At 36.8% G+C, this 11509-nt stretch overlaps 1 long non-coding RNA gene across 1 annotated transcript; it reads left to right on the forward strand.

Moving 5' to 3' along the window:
* The first annotated feature begins 9949 nt into the window (after positions 1-9949).
* LOC148012475 (uncharacterized) lies at positions 9950-10446 on the forward strand. The gene is made up of 3 exons (XR_015689038.1): positions 9950-9975; positions 10111-10125; positions 10250-10446. It is a non-coding gene; the product is annotated as an uncharacterized LOC148012475 (long non-coding RNA).
* The last annotated feature ends 1063 nt before the right edge of the window (positions 10447-11509 follow it).

The raw sequence follows: 11509 nt of genomic DNA on the forward strand, positions 1-11509 counted from the left end.
GGAGTGTATTAGGGCTCTTAGATCCTGTCCAAGCATCCATGGAAATAGAACAACTAGTGGTAGAAAGTGTGTCATTACAAGTCCCACCTGGATCAAAAGGAACACTTCCACCTGGATCAAAAGGAAAGGAGTCAGCTGAATCATAGAAATACTCTTGCCCAACTTCTTCCTCAAGATCTTCATTTTCAGCATTGAGTGCAATTGGGGTGGCTTCATCCATCTCATCTTCAAGATCCTCAAAGACTAACATACTTTGAAGCTTGGGTTTGACATTTTTATATACACACTTTGAGGCATGATCAGGTGTATACTTTTTTCCACATTTGAAACATAAGCCTTTCTCCTTTCTTTCTTTGTAAAGATCCATAGGAATGGACTTAAGATTAATGTTGGCTGAATTGGATTTAGGCTTACTGTCTCCTTGTTTGAAGTCAATTCTAGGACTGTTTGCTATCCTACAATTACTTTGAGGTCTAGAAGCATTGAATGGTGGATAAGTTGGCACCCTTAAGCTCCCATTTGGCACATGATTGCTGCCATAAGTGAACTTGCCCCTATTTAAAAACAGTCCCTTGGCTTTCCAAAACCAGGGCTGAAATGAAGATTCTCTTCTATATTTTCTTCCATAGCACTCTGCAAGCTCAATAGCCTTAAAGAGGGAAGTAGGGTTTTGTGCCATGACATCAGCTGATAAAGATGGCTCTAAACCATACATGTACTTGTGGAGCTTAGCCTCATCATTGATGCTTTCTACATACATAGTTAGGTTGAGAAATTGGTTAGTGTACTCTCTTATCCTCAGGCCTCTTTGTTCCAAACCATACCATCTTCCTGCCAATTTCTCTTTTTCAAGAGGGGAGACAAATACTTCAGCCATAAGTACCTTGAAAGCTTCCCAATTCTCTACAAGTATGTTTTCCTTTTTGATATATCTCCACCACGTATGGGCAAATCCCTCAAAATACAAAGAAGCAAAATGAATCTTCATGTCATCAGTTTTAGGGAATATATCAAAGTAGAATTCCATCTTAGAGGTCCACTCCTCTAAATCAGATGGTGAAGATGACTGACCATTAAATTTGGCAAAAAAAATATTGTCCTTTAGCTCTCTTTCATGGAATGGTTGATGTCCTAAAATATACTGATCATGAGTACCATGAATTGAATCCCCAAATTGAGATGGAAATCTCCCAATAGGTGGCTGAGAACCAATATGCAATCTTCCTGCTGGTAGAGGACCCTTAGGAATTTGAGTATTCAGCCCAAAAGCTTGAGAGTTAGCTCCATTCAAACTACCTAAATAGTCATCATGCCTTTGTGAAGCCTCACCTACTTCATATTGGCTATTTGGGATGCCTCTTCTTCCAATAATCCCATGACCATGACCATTTTGGTTAGATGGATGAAGTGGGACTGAAGGCTCACTATTTGAATAGACATTCTCTTTGGCTTCTTTAGATCCCATTTACATTTGCATCCATTGGGAGAATTGGGCCATAAACTGAACATTAGATTCCACCAACTTGTCAATAGAAGCCTTTGTTTGAGTCGTTGAATCTAGTAACTTCTCAATGGAAGACTTCGTTTGATTAGTAGACAACCATTTGCTCCATTCTTGATAATAGGGCCTCATGACGTTCTCTATGTCTTTGTTCATGTACGCACAATGTATTATTGAGTATACTAACTTCCCCTTGTTGTTGAGGCTCTTTAGGGGTCTCTTGAGGTGCATTATCCAACATAGAATCTCTGATTTGATGAGCACAATCATCCTAGACCTTATTTTTACCCTTATGTCCTGCCATAATAGTGCAGTCCTACAGTACCCCCTGTCAAAAAGATGGCTATAACTTTTGCTATTGAACTCTGATTTCAAAAATTTTTAGTTCAAATCGAAGCCAAGAATTTCTCTTCAAGATGAGCTATAGCATACTATAAGAAATTTAGGATAGAAAATTTTGCAACTCAATTTCTAAGTCTGAACTGTCCAAGCATGCACCCTATTTTAACTTGTAAGTGCCCTGTTTTGACCTTGTAAGGTAAAATAGTAATTCCAAATGGTTACCAAACCCTGTAGAAAGCTGAATAGGACTTGTGGGTACCCTATAGTACTTGCACCTGTACTTCACTAATGAAGGGTGTACCCGTAACAATCTGTAAATGCCCTGTAGTGCCCTGTAAAATCCCTGTTTTGATCCTGAAGATACTTGAGCCTTTGGAAACTCTTCAATCTTCAATTCTCCACTCGCTGTACTTGTGTGAGGGATAAAACGGCATGACAGGGTCCCTACATGGGCTCTGAATCACCGGGAGGTGGGCAAAGTCCCTCCACGGGTCAGTTGGTTGCATCCCTTCAAGATCTTTGATAGTGAGGGAGGGTCATCTCTCTTTTGTCCCACTATCTCCCCCCGGCATCTACCTTTTTCCTTGGTGGGTATATCAACATGGCAATGGCATTCTATTCTAATCAATCACTATGAAATACATTGCTGGAATATTCATTCAACCCTTTTCATGAGATGCAATTTGATGAAATCTTGAAAGTTTGGATAGGGAAAGGGTCTTACCAATGCTTTCAGTGACTCACTGATTGCTTTAGTACTTACCCTTGTACAATATTTCAGCTTGGGCAAAAGAATTCAATAAAAACAAGTCAAGGTTATGCATCAAACTTGGCAAATGATATCTATGATGAAGTAATGATTGAATCAAGACTGAAATTCAATGGAATAGCTGAGATTAATGAGGAATAACACTAATATCTGATCTATTGATCAATTCAGAGAATTAATTGATCAATAATCTCCCATCAACAAGTGAAAAAGCATTAGCAAGTGGATTATTGAGAGATTTCAAAGATTAAGTGAAAGAAATACCTTGATTAAGCTTGAAGAACATGATAAATGTTAGCTCCAATCCCATTGATGGAAGAATTCTTCATAATCCACCATAAATCCACCATGGAGTTGCAATATCCACTAAATTAGTCCATATGAGCTCCAATATGCTCAAATCCGTGAAGAATCAATGCCCCAAGCTTGCTTGAACATTTGAATATGAAAGATTCAAGCCTCTTGAAGAAAAGCCCCAAAATAAACCTTCAATATGAGCTCCAATGTCCTCCACGAGCTGAAATCTTTACAATGTCTTCAATCTTGAAGTCTATCCGACTTGTACATGGTACTAGAGAAGCCTTGGAGGTTGGAGAAGTCCAAAATTTGAAGAAATTTGAGCTTCCAGGTCTATGGTTGTGGCTACCCTACTGTGTTTTAGGGTTTTGAACAAAGGAGATGAAGATTAGAGTTCCCTCTAGCTGGAAGTTGCTGAATTAATGCCTGATGAAGTGCTTCAAAGCAAGCAACCAATCAGTAGGAGATGAATAGCAGATCTAGAAGAGGTTTAGACCAGGAAAATCAATGCATTTTTTGGTGCAATTTTCGGGTTGTTGGCTGCTCCATTTGCTACATCATTCACCTGACTTGGGTACTCAATCTGAAGCACATGAGATGGAGGATCTTTGCCCCATGGTTTGGCTGTGAAAATTGATCAATAGAGAGAGAACTTGGAAGATTTCTTGGTAGCCACCATTGAAGCTTCAGCCAAAAGCTTGGAAGAGAGAAAAGAGAAGCTCCCTTTTGAAAAGTAACTAGAGTTTAACCTCAAACTAAGCCCGGTTAACTCTCCTTTATCCTAGTTACCTCCAGTTTTGCATGAAATTTGATCACAACCTGCCACTTTAGCCATCCTCTGCCATATCTGACCTTGGAGATCTCCAGATGTGGTCTCTTACTAACTGTAGATGGTCTGCAGCACTCCACTAGTCATTGTCTTGTACAATACTTGTTTGAAATTGATTTTGATGGAAGAAAATAGGACTGAAAATAGAAGGAAAAAATGGATCAAAAACCAATGCTATGATACCACTTGTTAGAGAGAGAACTAGAGAGAGAGAATGAAGAGAGAGAAGACTACAGAAGAGAGAGAAATACTGCAAGAAGAGAGATAAAGAGAGTGACAAGGAGAGAGAAAGACTAGAATTGGAGAGAGAAAGATGGGAAGGAAAGAGAAGCCATGGAAGCTGTGAGCAAGATGGAAGAGAATGACAGTAATTGTATTAATGTGTCAAAAGATGTGAAAAATTACATGTCCTCTCCTTTTATACCAATGTTAGTGTGACATGGCATAATATCAATATTATTTTTACACTAAATCCTTATTCCCAGCTTCTTGATATCAATATTATTTTTACACTAAATCCTTATTCCCACCTTCTTACAATTCCCTTTGATATACTGAAATTGTATTGTGTCCACCATATATTTGGATTAAATATCATCAACAATATTATGCTTTGTATACCTCTCTGAGCACTATCGATTTAGAGTCTCCAAAAGATGGATTGCATAATCCTTGATTAGATGATTTGCTCAAATAAAATTTTGATTAAGCTATGGATGATCTTCTTTGCCACAAGGTGCACTTGCTCTCATTCATGTATCTTAGGGGTGATTTGTAAATACATGATTAGGAGGACATAAATATCTATTGGGGAGATGTTATTTTACAAGCAGTATTGTACTTGTGTTGGTATATTGCATATATTTTGCTATGCTTTGGGAGGAGTTACATACTGTTGTGAGATCATATTTTTGTATTCTGGTCATAATTAGTACTAACTAAGAACCATCACAAGCAAGAATATATATGGTGGTAGTATATATGAACCCTTGATCTAGGATGTGATGAGTTGATGAGCTTAATGGCTATATATTGGTTTGGGATTGGAAAATTAGTTCTGATGATTATTTGTTGACTAATGCCAGCATAATTCCAATTTATTAACAAACAAATAATTTGTATAGAGATTATACAGACAATAGTATGGTTGAATGCCTGCACAGGGAAGGGCAAACTAAAATACACTTGGACTAACATGATGTGTACTTTGGCTGTATGACATGAGTACGCCTCTAGATGATACGAAATAGGTGTCTAATGGGAAGTATTATGGTAATATAGCTCTTACTATAGGATGTAGTCTAGTATAGTGGGATACTAAAACTTTTTGGTATGACTAAAATCATTTTATAACAAGTGATTGATTTTTGTGTTGCTCTATAGAAATGAGTAATTTTAGTACATATAGTAAGCAATGGTAAAATAAGATGGCTAGAGGCTACAAAGTTGTCTGACTCACATGGTTTGTATTATACTTGGCTCATGGGACAACAATCTAACATTATGCAAAGAACTCATGAACTAGACCTGGGGTGACCAGCCACGACATAATATTAGACCTACGTGTCAGTAGTATGACATTAGGCTAAGTTTAGAACTATATAGTGTATATTGTACTTTGGTTGTGGGCCAACAGTACTAGAAATAAACAATGGCCCTTCTAATAGCCTTGAATGAGAATGGAGGCTACATAAATGTCTAGAATAGTTATTAGATGCATAGTATCTTGGTTTGAAATATCATGATTTATAGAACCACTATACTTGTTGATTAGTAGTGTATTAAAAAAAATTGATAGTCTTCCAGCTACTGCAATTGAAAGGAAGATTGATGGTTCCTCTATTAGTGCCTTGAAGTGACTAGAAGCTGCATAAATGATTGACTTATATTTGTAGAAGCTTTAGGCAAGACATGTGGCCTACTGGCCCTACCAAGGTTCCAATCTTCCCTAGAGTACTTAATTAGCCAACAAATCAATCTAGATCCTCTTCTGCTCAAGGAAATGGACCTTCCAATCCAAGGAGAAAGAATATATATTGCATTTTATTGCAGCATGATTTATAAAGGCATCTTAATGTGGATTAAGGGGGAGCATCTTATCATGCTTTGTAATCCAATGTGGCATTGAGGAGGGGGGAGGGGGGTGTTGAGAGTGTATACATGTGAATATTATTAATGCTATAGAGGATAAGAGGAGCTGAGTGTGAATGGCCTTAAGGGGAAGGGGAAACCCTAACCCAAAAAAAGCACAAAGAAATCACAAAAAATGCCATCATGATATGGCGCGAATGGGGGGGGGGGGGGGGGTTGTGTGATGACCCAACCCCCCTATTCGCGCCATATCATGATGGCTTATTTTTTTTATTTTTAAATACTTTTTTAGGGTTATGGTTTACCCTTCTCCTCAAGGCTACAAAAAAAAAGCTATCATAATATGGCGTGAATAGGGAGGTTGGGTCATCACCCACCTCCCTATTCACGCCATATCATGATGGCATTTCTTTGTGCTTTTTTGGGATTAGGGTTTCCCCTTTCCCTCAAGACCATTCACACTCAGCTTCCCTTATCAAGGTTGCAATGGCAAATTTGCAGGTTTGAGTTCGATCTTACATAGTAGCATAAGTATTGACCATCAACTTGATATCAATTGCCTACATGATTGAACTATTTTGCTAATTAAATGGCCTTGCTAAGTTGAAAGTTGCACCTAACTTATCCCAAGGAATGTATTTAATGCTCTCTCGCATTATGCATTTATTGTAAATATTGCAATGGCTCTACATGACTTATTTTAAACCATTCTAGTAAATATAATTAAGAATTGCAACACATTCTACAATATGTTCTCCATGATGGAATTGTTCTCTACCTACTCCATTGGGGATATAAGAATATGTTAAAGCAAGATTTTCCTTGGTAATTCTTCTCCTTTGATGGTTTCTTTAACAACCTTGAGAAAAATAACATATGCATTTATCTCAGGCATAATTTAGTAGAAAAATCTTACACCCACAAAGGATTTTTTTGAGTAAACTAAGTACATGTCTCTGATCTCGAATATACTTTCTATGTTGTAGATGAGCAAAAACAGTTATGGTAACACATTGCTCCCTTATTTCTTCTAAAAACATTTAGGTAACTAGAGGTTGTTTGTCATTCTATATGGCACTAAACGGAAAAATGTTTTCATAAACATTAAGTTGTATTGAATGGATAATACATCCATAAGAGCAAGAAGGTAGGCTATCATATTAGATATTTTGAGGCAAATACATAATGGTTCATAAGCTCTAGATTTATAAAGTAATGGGAACTAATTATGCCTCCCTACAAGGTAAAGGCTAAGTAGGTATTGCAAACTCTAGTGGATATTGAGAGTATCCCATTAATTTTACAAATTGTGATTAATGTAACTGAATTGTGAAGTAGGTTTAGAAGGTTGATTAAAAAATTTATAATTTTTATAGATGGTGGGTATGTTATAAACCACCTCAGATTTTTGTTTGTAAAGTTTGATTTAAGCACTTTATGTTGTAATATTTATAATTGGTGGTTATTTTATAACCACATTGGAATTTTATTATTTGAAATTTTCTAACATTCAACAGTATGAGAGGAGTTATAGTTCAAGGAAGAAGAAGCCAGTTCTAGTGGAGCATCCGAAGAAGAGGTAACTTTCTTGGAGTCCAAAACCCACAGGACATTCATTAGAGAAGTGGAAGGTGAAAAGTAATAAACCTTTGTTGATGTAGATGGGATTGGATATGATCTTAAAGTGGGTAGTAGTCTTCTTGAGGAGGAGTTATCAATCCTTAATGACGTACTAAAAGAGAACTTGGATATGTTTGATTGGTCCTATGAGAATTTGGAGGGGATTGATTTCAGGATGTATTAGCACCAGATTAATCTGGAGAGCTTGATGCCAAACCTATACAATAATGCTAGTGATGCATGAATCCTAACAAATTTTTCTTGGTCAAAACAAAGTTGCTAAAGCTTTTAGAAGTCTTTCATGCCTATAATGTCAAATAGTGAATAGGTTTCATCTATCATGGTCATACTAAGAAGAGTGGGAAGATACACATATATGTGGAGTTCCAAAAGGTGAATTATAAGACAAAGAAAGACAATTTTCCTATTCCTTTCACATACCAACTATTGAACACAGTGTTAGAACATGAGATGGATTAGATGGATTCAATAAATAGATACAAATTGCATAAGAAGATTAGTCTAAGACAACCTTTGCCATTGAGTTGGGTACCTATGCCTACAGAGTGATGTTGTTTGGGCTCTACAATACCGCAACTACCTTTTAGTATGGGTGATGATGGTCGATTGCCAAAACTATCTACATGATTTCATTGAGATATACCTAGATGACTGCTATGTCTTCAACATGCTCCACAAGCATTGGGGATACTTGCAAAAGTGCTTTGTTTGATATCTCCCTTAAGCTTGACAATCTTCAGGGTTTCTTCAAGAGGTCGATTGGGCTATATTGTCTCCTACAGGGGATAACAACAACAGATCTAGTGAAGATTGAGAAGATTGGAGCCCTAAATACACACCAAAAAATCTAAAAATTTTGAGGGGATTTATAGGCCATATTGGATATTATAGAAGGTTTATTGAACGCTTTGCGACAAAGGTAGCCTCACTACATAAGCTTCCTAGGAAGGATGCAGAGTTTAATTGGTCATAAGATGTGAAGATGCTTTCAATATCCTAAAGTAGGTCTTGATTAAAGAGTCCATCCTTTAGCCTCCTCATTGGATGAAATAATTCCATGTGCACATTGATGCATCAATCAAAGGTTTAGGGGTAGTCCTATACTAGAAAGGTTCTTCAAAGCTAGACCAACCCATTTGCTATGCAAGCTGCAAAGTCACTTATAGGAAAAGGACATCAACCCCCTATACCTTGCTAGGTGGCACATTGTACAAAAAAGGAAAGGATGAAGTGATGCAAAGATGTGTCATAAGAGACAAGAATGGGATTGTGCTAAAAGTGCCATGATGAGCCATGTGGTATAGGGGATACTTTATAGATGAAGTGGATATGCCAAAAAAACTATTTTCATAGGATATTGGTATAATATACAAAGGTGCTTATGACTATTGCAAGTGATATGATACCTCTCAAAATGAATAGGGAAGTCCACCAAAAGTAATGCCATACTACTACAACTTATCCTTCCATTAGGAAAAAAATAAACTCACAATCGGGCCCTTAAAAATAATATAGTTTAAGATGTGGGCCTTTTGGATTGTCCAATAGAAAGGCTAGATGTTGACATCCATGGAGGGTGAATCTTCTCTCTCCAAATCTTGGGTTTTCTATTAAAAAAAGGGCTAGTGGGGGATTAAAAAAAGGGAGAATGAATAGTACACAAAATTTGAGTTTCTCTCACCTCGTATTTTCCCCCTTTTTTGGAGAATTTTCAATTTCAATTTTTTTCCCTCTCACAAAATCAGTTTGACTCAAAAGTTGAGCAACATACCACTTTCCCTCTCTTCTCTATACTCGTAATTTTCGTCTCCATTGAAGCTCCATGCTGAGAGTAATTAGGGTTTTGAGCGTTCTACTTACCTCTGCACTTTCTTCTCCACACAGCCCTAGAATTTGGGCAAAACACAGGTACCCATCTCTCTTTGCATTTTCTCTTGTTTGCTATTTTTTCAATAGGGTTTGATGTCGTTTCTTACTGTTATTGTTGTTTTATTGCAGAGGTTGTTTGGGGCAAGAGATAGAGGTGCTCATCTCCCTCTCCTTTCTTTTCCCCTCTCTCTATGTGTTGTTTCTCTTTTATGTTGTGTTTTCAATAGAATTTGATGTTGGTTCTAATTGTTGTTTTCTTGCAGAGTTTATTTGGAGCAAGAGGCACATGTGTTTATATCTCTCTTTGTTTGGTTTTTTTTTGCTGATATCTTTTCAATACAACATAATGTTAGTTGTAACCTTATCCTCTTTTCTACTATTTTTTTAGTATACCTTCATGTAAATACTAATTCTTGCAAAATTGTCTTTTGTAGAGATCAATTTGGGCAAGATTGGATAGCTGCTCATTTCTTTCTCTCTCCCGCGTACTCACACACTCTCTCTTTCTTCCTCTCTGCATTATCCCTTTTCTACTATCTTTACAATAGAGTTTGATGCTAGTTCTAACTTAAGGATCAATTGTTGTTGTAGCACTTAACACAAGGTAGAGCAGAGATTCTATAGCTCAATTTACAGGTAAATCTGCCATATTTTGTGGTGCCAAAATTTATTCATTTAATTAGTGACTTTTATGTTTGATGGGATTGATGTTTTCTTATGTATATCATTTGCAATGGGTTTTGATTAGCAATGATTCAATCTTATCTTCAGCAGATCAGCTTATAGGTAAATTGGCCCTATTTTGTATTGCTTCTATTTATGCAGTTATCTAGATATTTTTTGCTAAAAGGGATTCATGCAAGTATTTTTGTTAAAAAGGATTCATGCAGGTGTTTTTTTGTACATGTAGGTATTGTACAAGGTTTAGGTGAAGCATATAATTCTCGATCAACTATTTTGATGTGGTGAGTGATTTCTTTGTGTTGGATGATATGGATCTGCTAGAAGTTGATGGTTCAAAAATCCTATGCTTTATTGGTCCTATGTATCCATTTGGATCTCCGTGCCAATTGGTAATGATCCATGAAACTCTTGTATCATATCATCCATATAACACACAATGTGTTGAGTCTTAGAATATCTCAGATGTCAATCCAATGTGCCTATTAAGATTTGCATGCCATGTGGTTGCTATCCTTGTAACAACTACTCTATAATACCCACATTTTATACAATGTATTGAATCAAATCAGACTCCTCTTCATTATAATAAAATTTATTTTGGCGAAATTCTGTGAGTATTCTTATGCTATTCTTTTCATTATATTCATGTAAATGGTATGATTAAAGTGATATCTTGAAATTAAATCTATACTTTGTGTTAATATATATATCCACATGCGTTTTGATATCGAAGTCTACAATAAGAAATGGAAAATTTTTGCATGTTATTCCTATTGAAATTGAAAGTGCTAACAAAAACTGTAAGTAAGCATTGAAAATACAACGAAGATGCATAGTCAAAGTTGAGAGTGAAGGACAAGTGTAAAATTTTAATTCAGATTTTAAGGGTGCATACAATAGTTTTGCAGTGGGACATAGTTATATGTCCAATACACGAGGATAACACTATTGCAAAAAAGATAACATTACAAACTGTGTTCATTCCATTCGAACGAATGCATCCTTCATTGCTTGAATATTTCTTACAAGTTGGAAGTCCTTGGGAGTTACAGTGATGTGCTTCATATGTATTGCACAATGTTGAGCATCAGTCATCAAGTCAACTAAAAAGGCCTCTGCAGCACACTGTAGAGCATGAAGGCATTCTTTTGTGAAGTGATCATGTCTATCCTAACCTTGTGCCAAAAACCACCTCCTGCTTTCTGTGCGGTAGAGGTCTTGCACAATCTCGCGAGAATAAGTCTCGAGAAGCTCGCCTTCGGAATGATGAGATCAAAAGAGCGTTAATACCTTCTAATTTCTCTCAAGGATTTCTCTCAAGGCCACTATACCTGGCTTCCACTTGCGTTTCTTGTGGGGATGTTGAGGAGGACCCTTGTTAGGGCGGCTTGAGGAAGGTGGATTAGGTTGAGAAGGGGGTGCATCTGAGCTAGTAGATGCTCCAAGGGGCTGAACACGATATTGGGCTCTGAGTGGAAGCTTATTT

This window comes from Lygodium microphyllum, chromosome 27, assembly GCF_053477565.2.
Source record: "Lygodium microphyllum isolate KBCC chromosome 27, Lygodium_microphyllum_v1.1.10, whole genome shotgun sequence".
Classification (NCBI taxonomy): domain Eukaryota; kingdom Viridiplantae; phylum Streptophyta; class Polypodiopsida; order Schizaeales; family Lygodiaceae; genus Lygodium; species Lygodium microphyllum.